The sequence below is a fragment of the Neodiprion pinetum genome, chromosome 2, assembly GCF_021155775.2.
Source record: "Neodiprion pinetum isolate iyNeoPine1 chromosome 2, iyNeoPine1.2, whole genome shotgun sequence".
Lineage (NCBI taxonomy): Eukaryota > Metazoa > Arthropoda > Insecta > Hymenoptera > Diprionidae > Neodiprion > Neodiprion pinetum.
The window spans coordinates 19,481,931-19,506,889 of record NC_060233.1 but is presented as its reverse complement, the minus strand read 5'-3'; the positions used below and the strand labels follow the sequence as shown (position 1 = coordinate 19,506,889).

Below are 24,959 nucleotides of genomic sequence, written 5' to 3'. Positions count from 1 at the left end.
AGGTAAAAACTCGTGATGCAGTACACACCACCTCCACTTCCTTCAAACGCACCAGTACTCAAAACCTTGCGAAAACCTTATTATAAATAGGCAACTACCATATTGCTACTAAGATCTGCTGTAGCGCTATCAAACAGACATAAACGAAATAAAAAAACGCAAGTAAGATGAGAGCTAACCAGCTCATATATGTTTGTTTACACCACTGCATTAAAGTAATTGTAATTACGATCTTGTGCCCTTAGTTCAGCCTAAAATATACCCATACTTATAGTCGATATCATTGTACGAATAGGTCAAACTGGATGTCAAAAAAAAAAACCATAATAGCAATACTTACGACCTAGCAAATCAAAGAAAACATTGTAAATTATTATTGAATATGTTAACCCTCTTCCATGCGCATTAACCCTAGGCGCCTAGCCTTAAACAATATTCTGTAACCATATTATTATAACTATATGCCTTACGGTCATACGCAATCCAGAATCTAAACCATACCATCTCAAACATAACTTACTATTACAAACACTTGTCATCAAATATCCAGCTAATTTTGCTAAACGCATCGATTTATATTCAAACTACATTCACACTGCAGTTACATACTTGTAAACACATACCATTTATTATTTTCATACATATGGACAACATATTATATTCACATTATAGACACCGTACACTACCTATAATAAGTAAGATTGTAAAACAAATTTCAAGCACATCATTTGAAATCATGTTTCACTACTGTTATATGACATCTCTACCTTCTTGATTTCCATATTTGGGACCATATCTACCGCTATGCTCCCTCTCACGAGAGGGGTGTTACGTCCGGCACACTACCTCTCTTTATTTTTCCTACTCGCCAACTCTCCCACAGTTCTTATATGAATATCATGGTCTATGTCCTGTCTTCTTACCTCTACCTAGTCTCACGCTATTCACTATCGCGCTTACTTATCTAATTCTATTCCCTTCCTCTAGCATCTTCACATCTTTTCTGCAGCCGTACGTTTTTCGTCTCTAGATTCATTCGTATCCTAACTCTTAAGAACCTCAGAGCTAAAGCTCTTAAGTAGCTTTGTACAAGACACTTCAATGTTATCCCTATCTCGACTTCTTGCAATATATATATATACTTGATATCACCAATAAACTCAACGTTACTCAATCCTCAATCCAAATTGCGGTTGTCTTGTACGTAAAAGCGAAGCCAAACCAGGTTATTCCTACCGCTCGGGAATGAACCACGTTCATGGACGTAACAACTGCTTTTCGCTATTACAGCAATTTTTTGCGCGCATGTGGCGATCGCATTGCACAAGGTAAGAGACTCTATCGGAATTATATTTTTAATGCACAACTTTACTTAGATCGATAAATCTTTAAGCTGCTGGATGAACCAATCTATGCAATCGGCGTCGCGTTTACTGTGGAACTCCGATGCAGTTTCATCGTACGCGCAATGTACATAGTATGCTGCACTGTGCAGGACGTGTTTTTGAAATTCATGTGTTTTACGGTTTGAGACATGATTCTGGAATTCATCCACCCGTACGGACGTCAATATACATTCAAGATCGGCGTAAACGACAAACGGGGCGGTGACTTTGTTTCGGAAATTTGAAAATGCTAAATCTTTCGACTTGGGAAATTCCATACGCACTTTATTTAACATAATGCAATCTTGTCGGTGACATATGGTAGGCGTGTATTCACGGCAAAGTAACACAAACATCTATCGCAGAGAAACAGGTGACATTATAATTAGCCAATTGTTTGCTCATCAATCGTAAAAAAGTTTGAGATTCTATCCCGTATACATTAATTCGCAAATTATTCAATCTCTGAAACTTTTTACGTCGTGAAGAGCAGCAGGGCATTCGATACCTGCACAGTCCTACTCGGAAATATACCGACTATAATGATGAGTCCCCTCAGCATGGGTGTTGACTGGGTGGAAGGCTGTAGCTGTGGGCCAGAGAAGGCATCTTTCGTCTTAGTTTTTCGGATTGACTACAGCCTTCTTCTGCCGAATATCTTTGGGCAGCTCAACAAATGTTGAAAACCCCGCAGCAAGAGGCGGGTATCGGTTGATGTTTACGCCAGTCTTGAGGATCTTGATCTTGCACCACTCTGAATCGCGCTGTTCAAAATCTTCAACCTTCACAAGCAGATAGTTGCGTGCGCGTGTACACCAATCGTCTATAATGCGCGAGGGGAGGATCGCGGTGTTGGAGGTTGAAGCTTTCAACTTCTCCAATCCTGTGGTACTTTATGTTTTCAAAATTGCATGATAATGTGAGGTTAACCTACACATCCCCACCCCCCCCCCCCCCCCCCCCCCTCGCGCAGTGCCAGCGTCAATCGCTCAACGATGACCCGCTGCGTATCGTCCAGAAAGGCCTCCAAATTCTTATGCCTAAGATTTGTGACAAGCCCCGTTTAGATCCGGTTGGCAAAAGCGCTATATACAAAAAATATGGTCTTGACTCTTGGACGAGTGATTCGTGTTTATGCCGTTTGAGGAATGGTCACGTCCGCGTAATCTGGAGTCGACAACTAACCATTCGGGGAAACTCGAATACTTGCTACTGGAGCAATGTTTACGACACTTTATGGTACTTGGCATTTGGCGAATAGGTCTATACATGGACACCCCCTCCCTAATTAGCGTGGAACATGTGATGGGAAAAAATCTGGTCCTGCCGACTCTTGACCGAGTGATTTATGTTTATACCGTTTGAGGAGACGTTACGTCCGCATAATCTGGAGTCAACAACTAACCATTCGGAGAAATTCGAACCCACGAACACTTGCTACTAGAGCAATGTTTACGATACTTTATGGTACTCGGCATATGGCGAACGGGTCTATGCCTGCAGACCCCGACCCTAATCAGCGTGGGACATGAAACGAAAAAAATCGGGACGTTTGTTGGGAAAAACAACCTCTTAAGAAAATTTTTTCTGCCTATACCGTTCCCGCGTTGCATTTTGCTCGCATGCCATGTGGTGAACACCCCATTCACAATTGGCTGGTCGGTTTTCAGACATTGGGGGTAGACGTAGCGTCGTGTTTCCTTCCGGATAAATTTGAATAGCAGTTTGAAACTTCTCTCGCATTCGAAAAATCCCTCGTACAGGAAAAAAGTGTTTGACGAAGTGACTTGTGAAAAAGTGTTCATTCGAACACCCAAGGATTTCAAAGAGTTTTTACTTCTGTGAGTACTTTATTGAATATATATAGCGCTACACCAATCCTCTTACGACACTGTGAATGCTAATTCAAATCAGCAAAGATTATCACATTTGATCAGTACACTAACAAAGTTTTCCGATTTGCTCCAACTTTTCTGTATTCCAAATCGCCATAAAAATTCGGGAAAAATTTTATAATCATATTTCAAAAAAATACGAATGGATAAAAAAGAGGACCACTAGACTCCCGACTTACTTCACCACCACCGTCACCAACATTCAGACGGTTGCGCAGGGGGGAGGACCATTTTGATAAGGAGGAGGAGATTGATAGCAACGCTGATACGCTGGTTATCGCTTCGCAACTGCGTTTTCATGATGGAGCGGATGATGGTGATGATGATGATGCGGTTATTATCAATCTTGAGTATGAAAATGATATGGCTCGCGAATATCTCCTCGAATCATCATCGTCGGATGAGGAGGAGGAGAATGCTGAGAATGGTGGTGATGGGTAGTGGGTGGTGGAGGATGTTGCAAAAGCGGAGGAGAATATAGAGGTCGAGCAAGCTTTTGACAACTATGAAGCCGCCTACAATCGAGTCTTCATGTTTCTCAAGGAGGTTGATCGCATTCGCGAACAATTGGGAAAGTTTAGCAGAGCTGACGATGAGGGATATTATTCGGAACAGGATTGGCGTGTAGCACTACATTAAAATAAAATTCTAGTTTCTTCCCTAGTTTCTCTGTATCCATCATTTTGAATGGGTGAAAACTTTTTTGGGTAACAGATTTATCGTATATATCAATGATGAGTGCAGCAGCATCATCTTTTTTCCATTTCGATTTGGTCTTTTCACAGATTTTTCACCGCGGACGTAGCATCAATTTAAAAAAAAATGTCATCTCATTCTCCCCGGGACCTTGGCTCCGTCTCAGCTCCAATTGAGGATGATGATTGGTCCACCGATGATTAAAGTGAGGATGAGGAATTGAAGGAGGAATTATTGGCTTTTCCGAAGCGAAGTCTAAGTTCCTTCTGGAGGAGCATCGGGAACTCGTTGAGAACCTGCGGGCGGCTCGAGTAAGCCCAAGCAGCCTATATTATATTAAACAAATTATAGTCATATGTCTATAAAAATTATTATAGAAAAATGGAAGAATGAGACTGCTATAATAATGTTGGATATTGAAAAGAATAATAATGATGATGATGTTGATGACGGTGCTCGTGATTATGAGATTTTATGGATTATTTTGAAGAATGAAACTGTAACATTTGCAATTATTCATTATGTATTTTACTGCAAATAAAGTTTATAATATTTTCACATTTTCCCCCAAATAAATTTATATTACAAGAACTGATAAAACTTAAGAAGATATATGCATAATTGTTTCAAATTCTATTTTTTGGATAAGTGAATAATTTTATTGAATATTACGTTTTAATTCTATGTATTAAGTATAATATAATCGCAATAATTAGAATGAATTCTACTGATATTTTTGTGCATATTGCGGGCATCTTTAAGACAGATAGTTGCATTCCAGACAGTCTTTTACTAGAGGATTTGGTCCATCCGCTATATCGCCACCGGGTCCTGGTGTATAATGCAGGAGGCATCTGCGGGAACTGGCAATGTTGTCGTCCATTTTCATATTCTCAGGCAGTTTATTCCATACATCATTGACAGTGTTTGATGCGGATGTGTGGATGAATTCTTTTTGCAAAAAAGCTATAATCTTAGATCTCATTGTTCTTAAACCGTCTAATTCTTTGTACAGACGGAAGGATTTCTCGAGAGAGCCGGTACACTCCTTCAAATACCAACTCCTCAACCGCTGCACATTTTCAAAGGCGCAGATATATGATGTAAGGTATTCAGGGTTGTCATCATACCAAATCGATCCTTTCCCCGAATGCTTCCAGATATTATCCGATAGGAAGTATCCATGGTTTAAGTCATGGCATGGTGCCGCTTCCGTACATTTTAATTTTGTTCAGTGCAGAGGACGTGATGTGCAAATCTTCCATATTAATAACCCTCGTTGTACCATCGAGGATCTTTGTCAGTCATGCTTTATTCTTCTCCCCTTTGACGTATACGTAACACACATTACTCACCATGTTCCTCACAATCATCGATACATCCTCGTAAGATTTGTTGGCAGTATTCCATGGTATTCCGTGATGATCGCGTGTTAACAAGCAGCAGTAGTTCCACATTCAAGTGGTAAGCTAGCCTAATCACAGAGTGGCTCAAACAAGATGTAATTCAGGCCCAGCCCGTTTACGTCGATATCTACGACTTCTTTGGATACAAACTTCTTGCTATGGCCTATGAAACATTGCACGTCTAGGATCATCGCCATGTTGAAGAGGAGGATTGTTGCGCTCAATTTTTCTCAAATACTACCGGTAGAAGATTGACTGCTCGGCCTCCCAGACACCTGCTTTTATCCGTTCGCGGATGAATTTCGTAGTAGTGGAGGGGATCATATAGATTATTCACGGTACATAATTGCATGAAAATCCAAACTTGTTGAATTATTCACCATGGTATTTCATTTGCAGACGATTTTCCCCAGCCATGTTACACATTTCGGCCAGCTTATCAGAATCTTCTTTTAAGACCGTCACGGTTTTAGATGGTAAAAAGACGTTGTATTCTCCTTCAATCATTGCCAGAACGCGTACTCTGAATTTCGTTTTGACCAGTTGTAGCCCAGTGACGACATACACCTCCCCAATTTCGAGTTCCAACATCTTGGTCGGCAGATTCTCTAAGCGGCTGACGTGGTTGAGTCTTGTCAAATCCATTGCATTTCAATGAAAGTTTCTTCTTTCACAAGTAAGAATTGACGACGTGAAGAGACGATGAGAACAGAGTGACTATCGGCATAAGTTCACGTTTTATATACCACCGATTCCCATGGCAATTTTCTACCGACCAAGTCTCGACGTGTATCTTGTGGGAAGAATTCTTATGAACCCACCCCCCTGTCCCAGACTGATTTATTGACAATGCCATCTGTCATATCATGGGAAAAAAATTCAGGATATATTCAAAGCATCCAACCGTTATTTTGAAGTGTTTTATTTCACCCCACTACCACCTCTACCTGATAAACACCCTCCAGTCCACAGTTCCCGACCCGCATTACGTGAAAGAAGCATCCAACCGTTATTTTCTGAAACGTTCTATTTCACCGATCACATGAGAAAATCTAGCCATCTTGCGGCAAGCATTGGAAACAACGCAGAGGCGATCAATAGAACATCAATTGATCGATAATTGGGTGTGTACGGGGTGCCATATGCGATAAACCTGCGGCACCACTCCTGCCCAGTAACACCAACTGTCGGTAAGGCCGAAGGTAACACCATGTTGTGGTCGATAACGGACGCACTTCTGACTCGATCGGTAAAACAGCGATTGGTAGCGCCATCTATGTTGATGCTCTTATCGTTATCAATTCCTTCGGTAAAATGTCTGCCATCTAACGGCGAAAAGTTCAAAATGGCTGCTCATCTGACAGCACAAAAATCTCATTATTAAAATGTCAGTCGGGAAAATCGAGCAGAAATACAAGTGGCGCCATCTATGATACGCTTCCGTTGGTGAGACTATCGTGGGTGAGGCTTACCCCTCACGGGTAACATACTGACTATCGGTAAGGCAGGAATAGAGGTTACTCAGACAGTACGCCGCAATTTTATGTCCCAGAACTCTCATATTCTGTCTCATACATATTTGTGGACGACGGCTCGGCGTTCTCGTTGATTATTCTTTCTACGATGCTAACCTGATTGTCTCCGAAACGTTTCATATTCAATTAAATGTAATGTACATAAATGTAAATGTAGCTTACGCTTCACCATTCCCTCAGATTCAACTTCTCTTGAGTAAGAAAAAAAAATTCTCGCTGTTCTGCTTATGTTCGGATCTAAATTCTTGAGCAACTTCCCTATGTATCAGTAATGTTTTGTTGTTGATAAATATTTTAGTCTGAGGAGCCCCCCCCCCCCCCTGGAAGGGATGAAACGTCATTCCATATTTTTCACTATAGACCGCTGACACAGAGAAAACCCCCTAGATTCCTTTCATACGATCGAAAAACAACCTTGAAAAAATTTCATTGTTACGTTGCAAGGATAATTTAAACATTTCACTTATAATTAGGACCGTAAATGAGTTATGAACATTGACATGGGGGATTATTCCTTTATATAGAAACAAGTTTCAAGTGATCTGAAGTAGATTCCTGATTATGTCGAACGATGCCTGTTAATTTTTCAGTACACCATACTACTTTTACTATCACAACTACATCAACGGTTGGAGAAGTGACACGCTTCGTGAGAACCAATTAGGAATCCGGTCCAGATCACAAAACCCATGACTATCGAATCTAACCTCAGAATACTACGGGGATAATGACTTGTTGATGTATCGATCTAACAAGTCGTTGTCCCCGCGGTATTCTGAGGTTAGATTCGATAGTCACGGGTTATGTTATTTTTATTGAGATTGAGTTGGTTTCGCGCTCGGCCGAATATAGCGCTGTAGGTTTCTCTGCATTGCTAACATAACTGTCTCGTGTAAAAAATTAGCCGTCTCAGCTCCATTGTCCTCAAGTGTACCATGAGATATACCGCAGCAACCATTACAATTTGAGAAGCATCAGAGAAGCCGTGAATTTTGATATCTGAAGTACTTGAAGTGAGATTGATCAATCGAGGAGTGTTGAGTTGAGAGAGCTGAGGTAATTCGCTACCCAACGTCTTCCAGTGATGAGGTAGTTGTGGTGTAAGTGAGACATCCCAATCGACTTTTTAAAGCCCGAGATCTTGAATGGGTTTTTTCACTTTGATTAGTCATCGGGTAGATGAGACCTAGAGGGTTACATAATTGAGTAGTCTCTTGGTGATTCAGCGTTTGATGTCGGTGAGATGCTGAGTAATCGTGTCTGTGAATTCGAGAATGTCAGCTTGCTGATTCTATGAGAGTCCCAGAATCCTTGAGGTTGAGTCGTCGAATAAGTCAGAATATTCTGAGTTTAGAGGTTTTGAGGTTTCAAGAAATTCTGAATGATTGCTTTTCCATTTTGCTAATGGAAGACAACCTGATAAGCATATGTGAATATAAAGTGTTCTTCCTCTTCGAGCACAACTGTAAGAATGTCTGTAAGTGTGTTTGCATTTTGGAATCTTACGCTTCTGATGCGAAGCCCGTAAGACAGTCAATGACCGTCTAATAATTTGAATGCGGATATGCATTATCAATATTAACATTAATCACGAGGCCTTTTCATTGTTGAAGATATAAATTTGAAAAACTGGTAAATTCGAAAAATTAACGACGGAGCCAGGAATCGAACCTGGTACCTAGCGACGCTTTACCGGAGCCTTACTCCACTAGACCACCTAGCCGCCCTGACTCTGATGTCGTTAATTCCTCTCATCACCAGTAAGTTCAAATTTGTTTTCTTGTGCTGTTGTATGTGTGAATATCAAGTGTTCTTCCTCTTCGAGCACAACTGTAAGAATGTCTGTAAGTGTGTTTACATTTTGGAATCTTACGCTTCTGATGCGAGGCCCGTAAGACAGTCAATGACCGTCTAATAATTGAAATGCGGATATGCATTATCAATATCAACATTAATCACGAGGCCTTTTCATTGTTAAAGATATAAATTTGAAAAACTGGTAAATTCGAAAAATTGACGACGGAGCCAGGAATCGAACCTGGTATCTAGCGATGCTTTACCGGAGCCTTACTCCACTAGACCACCTAGCCGCCCTCACTCTGATGTCGTTAATTCCTCTCATCACCAGTAAGTTCGAATCTGTTTTCTTGTGCTGTTGTATGTGTGAATATAAAGTGTTCTTCCTCTTCGAGCACAACTGTAAGAATGTCTGTAAGTGTGTTTACATTTTGGAATCTTACGCTTCTGATGCGAAGCCCGTAAGACAGTCAATGACCGTCTAATAATTGAAATGCGGATATGCATTATCAATATTAACATTAATCAATCCGTCGTTAATTTTTCGAATTTACCAGTTTTTCAAATTCATATCTTCAACAATGAAAAGGCCTCGTGATTAATGTTAATATTGATAATGCATATCCGCATTTAAATTATTAGACGGTCATTGACTGTCTTACGGGCCTCGCATCAGAAGCGTAAGATTCCAAAATGTAAACACACTTACAGACATTCTTACAGTTGTGCTCGAAGAAGAAAAACACTTTATATTCACACATACAACAGCACAAGAAAACAAATTTGAACTTACTGGTGATGAGAGGAATTAACGACATCAGAGTCAGGGTGGCTAGGTGGTCTAGTGGAGTAAGGCTCCGGTAAAGCATCGCTAGATACCAGGTTCGATTCCTGGCTCCGTCGTTAATTTTTCGAATTTACCAGTTTTTCAAATTTATGTCTTCAACGATAAGCATATGGCCGCTGATGTCGTCGACGAAGCTGCTTTTTTAAAAAGGTTCCACGGCGAGTAAAAATTTGTCACCTTCGTCGATGAGCAGTTGCTTCAGAACACGACCAGCTAGATATGGATCTGGAAGCGTGCTGTACGTGACTGTAGTAAGCTGATAAGCCTAAGTCTGAGATCATCATCAGTCGCGAAAATGCTTTAATAGTCCCAGTCGTCTGAGTGAACTTAAATTTGGCAAAACATTTTGGTGATGATACCTTTTGAAAATTCTGTTTTATTGAAAATAGTAATGTGAGATCTTTCGTTAGCCGCTTGAGCGACTTTTATCGCATGATACATTATTTCGTTCTCATATTCATATAACAACCATTTCCACCCCGTCCAGCAAAAGTCACGTACAAACCGACAACATTCTCCAGTACCGGGTTTTATAAACGATCAGATTAACCGCTACTAAGAGCTGAGCTAAGAAATGCTGAGTCAGGTATAAACAGCTCCCCCTGAAAGGCCCTCCAAGAATAATCCAAATGTTTCATCAAGAATTATTACAAACCGCCCATACTATGAGCATTTCAAATAGGTTACTTAATAAGCAGTATTGACGGAAGTTTGAAAATAACAATAAGGTATCGTTTGCTTTATTCTAGTTAAACAATTGCTGAGACTGAAAACCCTCAGAACACCAAGTCACGCTTCAGCGTAGGACTCGACCTAGATCTTCGTCAAAGGGTCCCACTCACATTTCATTGGCTCATTACAACGCCCATTTATAGAACTTAGTTGCAGTTGCAGGCTTCTGGATCCTTTGACCCAAGAAGCCACGTCTTTCGTCTTTCGAATCACGGGGTGCGTGGACGGGGATGTGAGTTAGTCCTTTTGAGTAGAATAACTGTGAGAAATCTTAGTTGTGACCGGTCTGAAGTCTCAAGGTTTCTCGTTAACATCAAGCGTTTTGATTTGAACTGTCGACTGAAAAAATTCACTATCGCTTGATTTTCAACTTCACCGTTCTTCACTAATTCTTGTCGTTAAATGCAAAAACACTGTAAGATTCTTCAAGTTTATTACGGAAGATTAAGCCTTGGTCAACAGAATCGCTTAATGAAGACGATTTTTCTTGACCTGGGTGAATTGTTGAGCAATATTATTCTTGGATATCAAGGTCGTGAACAAAAAAAACCACTTTTTTTTGTGTTAAAGTTTCAGCCCGGATGGGAGCCCTCCTCAGAACAATTTATTTCAGAACATCTGTCACTAACGAAAATTTTAAAATAATGTACAACTTCGTTATAACCAAATTAAATGTGAGAGGTTTAGGTAATAAGCAGGGATGCTTGTGCTAACATGAATGAGAGGAATTACCTGATGATAAACTGATACTTTCAAGTAACGAAGAACAGGAACCAACTAGTGTGTGGTGAATGCGTGTTAGAATAACCAAGTAAAACACAAATGTTCATTTTTAAAAAACACTACGACAGCGATACGAAACTCCCAAGCATTCATCCTGGTTGTTAATTGAATAAAAACACACAACGACCGTCTTAGGTTTTGAGTCTGGAGCACTTTTGAACGTGTGGAGCGTCCAGTGTGTAGTGGGGAAAAACCGATATCAGTCATTATCAGAGCAAGCACAGAGTCAACGGGTTCAATAGAAATCAGAAAATGTTAAGACGGTAAAATAGAGAGCAAGCTCAGTCGGTAATAGATAGTTACGATCGGTGTATCACAGAGGTGTAAATAGTACTCAGATGTTCAATATTTTGACTTCGATTGACAGAATTGGGATGTGCAACAATATTGCACATTTCTAACAATAACCTATTCTAATACAATGGTTCAACGTCTTTAATGCTGGCTTGACAATAATTGAATGAACGATCAAATTCGATGGCATGTCTAGTCAGTGCAGTATAAACATCCTCACGTTCATGGATATTGAGTTTATGTTCAGTTATCCTGGTGTCCAGTTGCCTACTTGTTTGACCTATGTAGGACATGTTGCATTGGTTGCCGGGAATTTTATAGACTACACAAGAACGCATACACGGGGGTACAGGGTCCTTACCAGAGTCAAACATAGAGGATAGATCATGTGCACTTTTTCCCACAAATTGGATTTTATACTCAGAGAATATGCTGTTGAGTGACTGAAACAAACCCGCAACGTATGGGATGGTGACAAAATTTTTTTGAATAACTTGTGCACCAGATGCATCATTGTTGTTGTTAGAACTGATCAATGACAAAATGGAATCGTATTTAACCTGTATATGTTTGTTGAGCGAACGAATTGAATAGTCGTTCTTACGTAGTACCTGATGAATCAAGGACATATTTTTGTGACGAAATTCCCTACTTGAAAGTCGAATCGCTCTATCAACCAAACAATAAATCGTTCCAATTTTGTAAGATCGGGGATGGTGAGAATGAAAATTGAAGTACCTTTGTGACCAGGTAACCTTATGGAACCAGTCACTTTTGATGAGTTGGTTCCCACTGACGATCAGAACCTCCGAAAAGCTAATTCAATGATTACACTCTATTTCAGAGGTGAATTTTAATCTCGGATGGAATTGGTTGAGGACAGATAGCATTTCGTCAACTTTATCAGAAGGGACCGCTGTGATTATGTCATCTACATATCTGAAATAGAAGGGAGGCTTGAAGTCCGGTTTTTTAAGACAATATTGTTCGAGTTCATCCAAAACCATATCCGACAAAATTGGAGAGAGAGGCGAGCCCATCGGTAAACTATAAGTTTGAGCATAGTTGTTCTGATTAAATTTAAAAATGGCAGCCTTAAAACAGACGTGTAATGCTTTTATGAGTTCATTGAGTGGGACAGAAATCTTGTCCACCAACTGATGCCAACGCTGCTTCACCACGTTGATTGCTAGATCTTGTGGAACATTGGTGAACAATGACACAACATCCAGCGAAACCAACACATGATCATGTGGGAGACGAAAGTTCATGATAGCTTTAACTAGAGCAAAACTGTCTCTGACACGTGACAGAGGCGGGACAAGGTTGTTACCAATCCATTTACTAAGGAAACGAGCTGGATTGATGGTAGGACTGTCAGTGAAAGAAGCTATAATTCTTACCAGTGTATCCCGTTTATGAATTTCAGGTAGCCCGTAGGCTCCAGGTGGAAAACAATCAGTTTTTGGAATTTGCCGTCTAAGTTGGTCAGAAATAAGTTTACATTTGGACCAATCCATTGTTAATTTTTTAACTTCCCGTAGAATTACTTGTCGAGGGTGTGTTTTTGACACACGACACTAAAAATTGGAATCGGTTTTCAATGCTCACAAGCCTTCTCACATTAACAAGCTAGCTAATATTATTGAGAACAAAAAAAGACCTACTTCTAATCCAATCGACTCGACCTTTGAAAATTGGATTGTGAACCGTAGTAATACGGAAATTCCTATCAATGTTGCTGATGTGCTATAAATGGGACCCAAGTATGGCATTCCTTCTGAGTCCCATCGCATTCCAACCAACAAACTTATCTCTGATTTTGAATCCAAGATCTCTTTTATTCCCTCTGACCCCCGCAATATGGCTCGGCTAGATTTTACAAACGCCTTGAAAAAGTTCATCAACACCTCTTTTCTCATTCACGTTGACAAGAATATCCTTGACAAGATCAAAGAAACTAAAATCTTTCATAAACATAACCAGGATTTACTTTTCTTGAAGGCAGACAAGGGCAACACGACTGTTGTTATGAACAATCAAATGTATGAGGAAAAAATGTTGCATCAACTCTCTAACAACACCTACAGAGTTGTTAGATATGATCTTACTTGTACCCTGCAACGTGAAGTTAAAAAATTAACAATGGATTGGTCCAAAAGTAAACTTATTTCTGACCAACTTAGACGGCAAATTCCAAAAACTGATTGTTTTCCACCTGGAGCCTACGGGCTACCTGAAATTCATAAACGGGATACACTGGTAAGAATTATAGCTTCTTTCACTGACAGTCCTACCATCAATCCAGCTCGTTTCCTTAGTAAATGGATTGGTAACAACCTTGTCCCGCCTCTGTCACGTGTCAGAGACAGTTTTGCTCTAGTTAAAGCTATCATGAACTTCCGTCTCCCACATGATCATGTGTTGGTTTCGCTGGATGTTGTGTCATTGTTCACCAATGTTCCACAAGATCTAGCAATCAACGTGGTGAAGCAGCGTTGGCATCAGTTGGTGGACAAGATTTCTGTCCCACTCAATGAACTCATAAAAGCATTACACGTCTGTTTTAAGGCTGCCATTTTTAAATTTAATCAGAACAACTATGCTCAAACTTATAGTTTACCGATGGGCTCGCCTCTCTCTCCAATTTTGTCGGATATGGTTTTGGATGAACTCGAACAATATTGTCTTAAAAAACCGGACTTCAAGCCTCCCTTCTATTTCAGATATGTAGATGACATAATCACAGCGGTCCCTTCTGATAAAGTTGACGAAATGCTATCTGTCCTCAACCAATTCCATCCGAGATTAAAATTCACCTCTGAAATAGAGTGTAATCATTGAATTAGCTTTTCGGAGGTTCTGATCGTCAGTGGGAACCAACTCATCAAAAGTGACTGGTTCCATAAGGTTACCTGGTCACAAAGGTACTTCAATTTTCATTCTCACCATCCCCGATCTTACAAAATTGGAACGATTTATTGTTTGGTTGATAGAGCGATTCGACTTTCAAGTAGGGAATTTCGTCACAAAAATATGTCCTTGATTCATCAGGTACTACGTAAGAACGACTATTCAATTCGTTCGCTCAACAAACATATACAGGTTAAATACGATTCCATTTTGTCATTGATCAGTTCTAACAACAACAATGATGCATCTGGTGCACAAGTTATTCAAAAAAATTTTGTCACCATCCCATACGTTGCGGGTTTGTTTCAGTCACTCAACAGCATATTCTCTGAGTATAAAATCCAATTTGTGGGAAAAAGTGCACATGATCTATCCTCTATGTTTGACTCTGGTAAGGACCCTGTACCCCCGTGTATGCGTTCTTGTGTAGTCTATAAAATTCCCGGCAACCAATGCAACATGTCCTACATAGGTCAAACAAGTAGGCAACTGGACACCAGGATAACTGAACATAAACTCAATATCCATGAACGTGAGGATGTTTATACTGCACTGACTAGACATGCCATCGAATTTGATCGTTCATTCAATTATTGTCAAGCCAGCATTAAAGACGTTGAACCATTGTATTAGAATAGGTTATTGTTAGAAATGTGCAATATTGTTGCACATCCCAATTCTGTCAATCGAAGTCAAAATATTGAACATCTGAGTACTATTTACACCTCTGTGATACACCGATCGTAACTATCTATTACCGACTGAGCTTGCTCTCTATTTTACCGTCTTAACATTTTCTGATTTCTATTGAACCCGTTGACTCTGTGCTTGCTCTGATAATGACTGATATCGGTTTTTCCCCACTACACACTGGACGCTCCACACGTTCAAAAGTGCTCCAGACTCAAAACCTAAGACGGTCGTTGTGTGTTTTTATTCAATTAACAACCAGGATGAATGCTTGGGAGTTTCGTATCGCTGTCGTAGTGTTTTTTAAAAATGAACATTTGTGTTTTACTTGGTTATTCTAACACGCATTCACCACACACTAGTTGGTTCCTGTTCTTCGTTACTTGAAAGTATCAGTTTATCATCAGGTAATTCCTCTCATTCATGTTAGCACAAGCATCCCTGCTTATTACCTAAACCTCTCACATTTAATTTGGTTATAACGAAGTTGTACATTATTTTAAAATTTTCGTTAGTGACAGATGTTCTGAAATAAATTGTTCTGAGGAGGGCTCCCATCCGGGCTGAAACTTTAACACAAAAAAAAGTGTTTTTTTGTTCACGACCTTGATATTCAAGAATAATATCACTCAACAGAATCGCATTATAATAAGTTTTAATGATAACAATCAATTATTCTACCATTCACAATTAATAAGGATTCAATCATTTTAGTACTATAATTAAATCATAAGCGAACTAAATGAACATTTTTGAACAATAAATTTTCGACACATTTGCACAAATGCCAAATTCATAAAGTGGCTCATTACCATCGGCTCGAGATCAACAACCCTTTTGATACTGAGGTGAAGATCTGATCCCGATACAACTCATCACTGATCGATTACATTTGACGAGTCTTAGTCTCGATGATCCACACATCTAAAGCTAAGGTTATTCGAGTAGTTTTCTTCAATAGTGTGCGAATCATTGCTTTCATCATTCTTTGAACATAAGGTCGTAACCTTCTCTTGTCGCCAATAAAGACAAAACATATTATTACGTGAGCACTTTAATGTAGAATTCGTGGCTAATTGGAAGTAATATCCTTCGAGATACTTCGAGAAAAAGTCTCTTGTTTTTAGCTCGGCCCATCAATTTTCCTCATTTCAATTATTTGTTCGTTTCTTTGCAAAATTCACAAGTCTATTCGTGCAAGTATATGCATGGGATTTTGGTGCTTCATCCGCTATCGTAAAAAACAGATAATTCTGGATATCTCGGTTCCTACGGTAGGTAGCTGTAAAGGTAAAAGCTGAACTCAAAAAATGAGCCATTAATTCATGCTTGCGAATGTATATTGTCAATTGTACCGCTCTCTTTATTTTATCAATAAATTATTCGAATAAAACTTGTGGAGTATTAAATTCAGATCAATTATTTTTCCGCATGATTTTACGATACTAAAATTACACGAGATAGAAAGCTGATTTCTATAAACTGATGATAATTTATACACGTTTTGGCATTCTTGTCGATGGGCCAGGCTTATTGATGTCATCTATGTCGTGTTCATTGATATCGCAACTTCCTCAGTCAACATCTTCCTCTGTTTCTGAATCGTCAGTCGAAGCTCCGTTGCACTCAATCAAAAGCGATTTCGATTTATTGCAGTCATCTTTCTCTGCGATAATTGTTTGCAACTGCACGATGCTTGTGAATAGTTCTCCACTGTAATGTTCACATATTACGGAGCATTCAAGTCCAGCTTTACGACAACCACAGGATGTTCTATGTTCACTTTTGAATTTACACCGTATTGATTCCAGTAGATTCTCGACCACGCGTTGTCCCGAACGAGATATGTTACGCCTGCTCATTGTCTCGAATGAGAAAATTAGAATCCATCCTTCACCCCAAGCAAGAAATGTCAGGACTGCACGCAGTCCCGATCGAGGAAAGTCAAACAAAAGTCAAAAGTCACGGCTCGATACTTTTTAAAGCTCGGAGAACGTTGTTGGGTTCGATTTTAAAGTATTGTTACAAAGGGTGAAATCACCCGTTTTGCCCTCTCTTTAATGATCTAGTAGTCAGCATAGATAAAAGACGTTTATAAACCTCTTATGTCTTTCAAATAAATAAGGTTGCTGCGTCAACCAACATTATTGTAAAAACAGTCTTGTTTCAGACTTTAAACGAGAAACACATATCTTGCATTAAAGCATTTTCACAACATTTTATTCACGCTCTTGATTTCTTTTGACTTGATAATTAAACTCGCGGATCCATATTTATTTTCCGTAACGTCAAAGTACGTTACATTGGTGTCAGAAGTGGGATCTGGAGTTTCTTTTCAATTAAGTCAATTCAGTGCGTGAAATAAACTATGAGCAACAGTCGTTTGACGCGCTCACGTCGGAGGGAAAGTGGCGGAAAAGAACCTTGCATTATGGAGAATCCGCGGGTCCCTGAAACGATTCCATCACCTTCAGTGGACCCTCATCCAATTCCTTCGATAGTCTCTCAAATTGATCTGCTGAAGATCATGTCTCAACGACAAGAGGCCGCTGAGCGTCAACAACAGCAACTTCTTCAGCTGCTTCTTGATCAACAAGAGCAGCGAAAAAGAGAACAAGAACAACGAGAAAGGGAAATTGCCTCTCAGTTGGAGCAGCGCAGACTTGATAGAGAAGCTCAAGAACGATCCGAGACCAGTCTGCATGAACTGTTCCGGACGACTGTGGCAGCTCTTCAGGCTGTTCATCAGGTAAATTGTCCGGAGAACCGGCTGTCACCCCACGAGGTTCCAGAGTCGTTACTCCGCTTCCCTCTCCTGTTCCCTCTCCTGTTACCTCTTCTGTTCCCGTTCCCGCTGTTCGACAGGTCCAACATCCAGGACAGTTCCAGGATGTACGAGACTCAAGGTCTGTGCCTTTTATTAGGGGAATAGATGAATCCCCAATTGGTAGAGAAACAGTTAATAATGAGGTTGGCTTTTCCAAGCCTTTGCCTCACGTTCAACCTCGTTATTCCCATTTAAGCCAATTAAATAATACAAGATTTCCTGGGGTTACTTCTCAAATTAACGAGAAACCTTTTTATCCTTTAAAACGGCCAATTTTTGATGAAAAGATTCCATGGGCAGATTATGAACGCCAGTTTAATACGATTGCAAAACATAACCAGTGGGACTCCGCCATGAGGGCCCACAGTCTTGCCTCTTGTCTTCGAACGCCGGCTTTGAATGTTTTAACGGCATTGTCTGAGGAAGAAATTTCCGACTATGAAAAACTTAGCTCCGCGCTTAAATTAAGATACGGAAATGACCACTTGACAAAACTGTACACAGCTCAATTACAGATTAGAAGACAAGGACGAGACGAAGACCTCGCGTCTCTTAGTCAAGATATTGAACGGCTTTCTCGTGTAGCTTTGCCAGATCACGAGCCGTCTCGTAATTTATTAGCGACACAAGCTTTCTTAAATGCAATCAATGATCCAGAAATTAAAATGGCCGTTGGGACATCGGGTCTCACTTCTCTGCGGGAGGCAACGGCCAAAGCCCTTGAGGTGGAGGCAATGAGGAAACAATATTTTGGGTTGAACCGGTTTCGACGGATTGAGGTGTCCAAAAGCACCTCAGAAAGACGAGGTTTTGAACACTCGGAAGAGTCAAAGCCTCAAAACTACAGAAATAAAAATAATAACAAGTATTATAATCGTGAAAATCGTGGTTCTCTTCAGAATCAGAGTAACAAACACGAAATTAGAGGCGCAGTTACGACAGATCAAAATGTAGTAACTTGTTTATTTTGTCATAAAATAGGACATGATGACAATCATTGCTTTTTACTTAAAAAGAATAGTAGAGAAATGATACAAAACTCGCATTCAGATTCCTATAATTGGCGAAGAAGAGATATAGAGGTTGGGGAAGAAAATCCTGAACCTCAAACTAACTCTTCTTCTGAGGCTGGTTTGAGGAACTAGTTTCAGACGTTTTTATATAAAATCATCATTGGAGTTAACCTCTTTCTTTGAATTATTTTGGTTATGCGTGACAGGCATTCCCAACCTATTTTATTGCCTGTCAGGGAAATGAAGCTCGTCGAAGGTCAGGTAATTTTCGCGACTTCGAATCTCATTTATTGATGAAAAATTTCGATCTTCTCATTCGCTCGTCTGAGCTCAGAGTAGATTTGATTGTTTATTTGCGAGTTTCCCCAGAAACTTCTTTTGCTCGAGTTAGTTCCCGTTCTCGTGAGGAAGCATCGAGTATTTCTTTAGAGCTACTCAGAACTATTCATGAGGTTTATGAGGATTCGCTAGTAACTCAAACCTTTTCTTCTTTATCGGCTCCTGTTTTGGTTATAAACGCAGAAGCTACGGCCGATCAAGTTTATAAAGATTTTTGTACTTCCTTGACATGGGGAAGTTAACCTATACTTGCTTTATTAAGGCTTTAAGAAGTTGTTTGTTTTGAAATGATCTTTTGTTTTCCTAAGAGTTTTGTTTCCTTCTAGAAACTTCTTCTTCGGAATTGAGTTTTGTGTCGAATAGGCTTTGGTTTATTAATGTGAAAAGAGCCACGATTATTTTTCGAGGTCGAGGAGCGATTGCTTGATTTTCACATTTTATTAACCTTAAGTGTCAGTTTTTGTAAGCACTTTTCAGGTTATTTGCCGAACAGCTTTTACCTTCCGACCTTTCCCAATTCCTAAGGATGACTGGTGGCCTTCATTTTGAAGAATGACACGAAATAAATGAGATAAGATCGTTTCTTTTCTTTCAAATAAATATTCAATTTATTTTATTCACTTAGTGAATTTGAATTGTTATACCACCACTCACATTTGTCCTCCAAACTCTAGGGTGTGCTGTTTCTGAAGAAGCCTTGGATTCAGTCACCCATTCCTTTTTCCTGTTTCCTGTGCCGGTTCTCAGAGGGAATCAGCCTTTACGTTGCCTAGGACCCAGAGTTCTTCCAGTTATGGTTTCCCGCCTCGTCGTACTCATCTGTGTTTGATTCACCGGGCTATTTTCCCTGAAGAGGAATGAATTTTCTTTTCGACGACGATCCGGATGATTTTGATGTCTTCAAATTCATGAAGATACACAACACTCAATAACACCAACCTTTGTAAAAACAAGGCACATAAATTTTTGAAGTTATTTAACGCTCAACTATCTGCTCAAGGTTTTCTGTGGTTGACCTTGAGACTGTGGGCAAATGCCAGATAGTAAAAAAGGGAGTCCTTAAATTTTTAGAGCCACAGCTCCAACTCACCTTTGAGCACTGACTGCTAGATCACTTTTACAATTGTTTTATCTTTTCCGAGTCGGGACGACTCTTTTCCTCGGGGGGGAGTAGTGTTACAAAGGGTGAAATCACCCGTTTTGTCCCCTCTTTAATGATCTAATAGTCAGCATAGACAAAAGACGTTTATAAACCTCTTATGTCTTTCAAAAGAGTAATGTTGCTGCGTCAACCAACATTATTGTAAGAACAGTCTTGTTTCAGACTTTAAACGAGAAACACATATCTTGCATTAAAGCATTTTCACAACATTTTATTCACGCTCTTGATTTCTTTTGACTTGATAATTAAACTCGCGGATCCATATTTATTTTCCGTAACGTCAAAGTACGTTACAGTATCAAGAACCAGTACTAGATGTCGTGTTATCATTTTTAAAATCCAACAGGTTTAACTTGATGCTTCAGATTACGGGTAAAGGGTGTAAATCTATAATGATGAATATGTATCTGTAAATCAACTTTCTCTTTTTTCTCATTGATACTTTCATCGTTTCTACGGTTCCGCTTTATAGCCAGAAAGTTTTTTCATTATTAATTTATAGCCCAACTGCTATTGTATTATTGACGTCATTCTTACGATATTTCTACAGTGAAATTACTGGATTATATTACACTAGCAGTATACGGCAGTATTGGGACAAGCGTATCATTTTGTATTATTCTTTTATAGTATTCTTAACTAATCACCTTTCGGAGTGAAAATGGTGTAAATATGATTATATATGTAAACACGTGCAATCATATGCAACTATATACCATAATGTATCGTTAAATATAACACTATGTATAACCATATACAACTTCATATGAGTATACATTGTAACGTGGCAGTTTTACTGCGCGTTCCACACGGCTCCCCGAACTCTAGCCGGACCACAGACTTAGGGAGCACGCGGAGTAGACCGCGGCTCATTTCGAAAAAGAGCGCCAGGACAACAGTCACGCATCCGAGACTCTAAGAGGGGACCATCGCCGGTTTAGCGAATAAGACTTTTCAGGATTTTTGTTTATTTTTTTTGGGTGGCGAGTAAATGCGGCTTCGGACAGGGGATCGGCAGCAAATCCGAACGACGTTACTGGATGGCAATCGCGGCGGATCGCGACGAAAGGAGGACCTCGCACGAGGCTGCGGAGAGAGCGTCAACGGAGAGCTCTGCCGCGAGGAAATCCAAGGCGGACGAGATTCCCGTTGGTGGCCGGCGAGCCGTAGCCCCCCCCCCCCCTCCGTCGCCCAACTGACGACAGGTACCCTTGCGAAGTCATCACCACGCCACTGCCAAGCTACGGGGTACCCGAGACTGGCCAGCCAATCAACACCCTGCGACAGCGGAATTCAACGATAGCGATACGCTAGATTGTAAGAATTGCGTAACGAGAACCCCAATGCGATCGGGAAAATTTTGACTATGGATGGCGCCTATGTTCGGGGCATGTTCGAATTGCGGCTCCGATTTGCAGGACTCGTCACTTGAGTCCTGGCGACAGTTCGCGACGGTTGAGTAGCGTAAAAATTCAAAAAAAAAAGAAAAAGAGACTTGTGTGAGCGATATGGCAGAAACTGGAGTAGGAGAGTTCCTCGGGTGGCTGCAGAGCGGTAAGCGCTTATAATTCTTTGCGGGCATATTTCGAGCGCAAGTTAAATTGGCACACTGATAAACGGTCGGCCCACGTAATCTTAGAGTTAGAGTAGCGCTCGAAATCTGTTTGCCGATCTCCTTGATGATGACCGTAGCCTGAGTTTTCGCAATAACGCGTAGAGTCAAGTGGATCCCTGTAAAGTCTCGCGTAGAGTCACGGTTTCGAGTGGGGAACAATTTCGGAGTGAAATTGAGTGCGGCCAAATTCCGCTGCACAGGGTCTCGTCGAGTCTGCGTACGTAAAAAGGGTGGTGAACTTTGGGGAAAATAGGGACTACGACTGGAGCTCGGATGCGTCATAATACGCTATACACTCGCGCGATTAGAAAAGCTTCCTAGAGTGATTAATTTGGTCGCGATTAGCGCGTCGAGTCACGTCTTTTTGATTTAGTTTATGAATTATTGTGCATCAGCAAGGTGGCGACTAGCGCCCGTAGAAATAAGATACCAGCTAGATTTAATCACAATTGCGATTAGCGCGTCGAGTATGATCTAGATTACGTTTTTGTTTAGCGGTTTATAATTAAGTGACGAGTAGCGTCGTAGTTGAGGCCGATCGCGGGCAGCGCATCGAGTCCGATTGTGTTTTTGGTTTTTGCGAGTTAGGGTATTATTAAGACGGCGACTAGCGCACGTAGGCCGTAGAGGTCTCCTAGATTTATTCATTTTTTTTTTTTATTATTTGGTTTGTTTCTCCCTTGCTTATTTCTTTTGGATTAAATTTAAACCTTTGTATTTGGAATCGCGAAGGACGACTTACGCAGTCGTATGATTATTTTTATTTTTATTTTTTTTTGTAATATCGCTGACGAGAAATATATTATTGGAACTTTATAGTGATTTGGCCAAACCACGCGTTGGCTTACTTGTGTTACATCTCTCTCTACCCAAAAATTACCCCTCCCCTCTCCGCGGTACTGAGCTATCGAGTATATGGTCGCGGTATTTCGCATTACCGATTTCGAGGCGTGTTAATCACGCCAGGCGCCCAACAAATTTCGCGATATTGTTTTAGGTCCAGGGTACATCGTGGACGCCGATTTATTGTGTACGAGGTAAGTTCTCGGTCATTTTCTCCGAGTGACCGAGGTGCAGAAAAATCCACGTCACAACATATATTATTATACATTATCGTATATGATAAGATATGTTTTCATATGTAATTTTGTATAAACTATTTTTACCCAGGACGTGTTTTACTATTCCACATTTACAACATAATATACAAATGTCGATGTATGTAGAACTGTAGGTAAAAAAAAGAAGTTTATTATAAACATTTTTTAATAAAAATACGGGTACAAATTTATTTGGGAAAGAATAGTTTATTAAATGAACAAGTATAAAGAAAGGAAAACAAATTAAAAGGACATAACTTTAATTTAACTGACGAATAAGTCATTGCAAGGACTTAGATGGCGAGAAACAAGAAGTGAAAGACCTAGTCTTACTCATGATCCAAACGTATGTAACCCAAATATTTGTAGCTACAAACACTCATCACAATATGCAATACTAATGATGTCACTGACACTTGACAATAGCTGTTCAAATGGCAAAATTTGATAACGTCGCGCGTCGTTTGAAATTCATTAGGATTTGATTATGTCATATTTGAAAAACGAAATCACTTATTGCCGAAAATATGTAAACTGATTATCACAGTTAGTCATGTAACAATTATTAGTAGAAAAATATAATGTGCTTTTCAAAACTATCTTATGACCGACTTCCAGAATCTAGGGAGTATAATAATATAATATTTGTGAATCCATGTGGTCGCATCTAGATACAATCATAACGCGCAAGTTTTTGCAGCGTTTCTCCCTACATTTCTATGGATGTCGATTCGTATTAACCACTGGAAAATTCAACCTGAGCACATTTCAAGTTTTGCAATTTCCTAGTTTTTTACGGGAATGTTTCTATGCAAGTGCAACTGCTTTGTCGGCTTCTATGTTAGGATTCTTCACAGTTATAATGAACAAAGACAACTTTGACGATTTCTATCTTAGATAATACTTGAATCATTTCAATATCGTACATGATATACATAAGTGTTAAGAATTGAGTCCTCTAAAACCTTCATTGTGTGGCAAGGTAGAATTTATTCATCTCTTTATAGAGCTAAATTAATACAGCCGAGCTTGGTCAAAATTCAAATTCTCACGCCGAGTGCCACCTTAGATAGAAGCACATGTACTTGAGGTAGTAACACACCAGCTGCACCACGAGGTGGCTGAGCGTTTGCATATTTATTCATACGTTGCAACTAGTACTGAGGGTATGGTGAAGTTCTCCATTCTATATCGCGCATACGCGCCACTATAAAGATAATTTTACGTAGCTTGGTGAACGTGGGTAAGTTGAAGGAGAGAGTTGAGCAAGAATAAGTGATTCAGATAATAAAGGTATTGTTCTTTATAATGAACACCCTTATTTTGTCAAACCTCTCCAACTTCCACCCAGAATTTCGCTCTCCTCAATAGCCAGAATACATCAACACCGAACGGCATGACCCGGTACTAAAACAAAGCCGTGAGCTAGGTCAGTAAAATTATTTTTCTGGCACTCAATAAACGATCATTTTTCAGTAAACAATTCGATTGAATACGATGAGATTAACGACACACATTTGGCTGGATTGCGGGTTCAGCTCATAGCTGTGGCGAATCTTGACGATCCGTGTTACGATTGAAACTATTTATTGATAAAATTGAAAGGGGCAATACAATTGACAATCAACATTTGTAAGCGTGAATTAAAGGCACTTTTTCGTCATTACCTGTTTCCCCTTACAGCTATGAAAAAATGCCTCTCGTAAAAGTTGTAGGTAAGGTTTTCCCCTGAAAAACTAAAAGAGGAAAACGAAAACCCATCTAGTTGGAGCCGAAATATCAAGGATTACCTGTTTCTCAAAGTAGCGGACGAAGCACAAGATAAGTTTGTTGAATTTCGGTAGATTTGGGCATCACTTCTGACTTTCTATTTGTCCTAAAAAAATGTACAATTTAATTCGTTTCGTAGATGTCAGCTACTTGTCGAACT

General features: G+C 39.9%; 1 protein-coding gene across 2 annotated transcripts in view; it reads right to left on the bottom strand.

The window, feature by feature from the left end:
* The window catches only part of LOC124210905 (sodium-dependent neutral amino acid transporter B(0)AT3), a 490,584-nt gene that overhangs the window by 318,698 nt on the left and 146,927 nt on the right, over nucleotides 1–24,959 (bottom strand). The window lies entirely within an intron of this gene.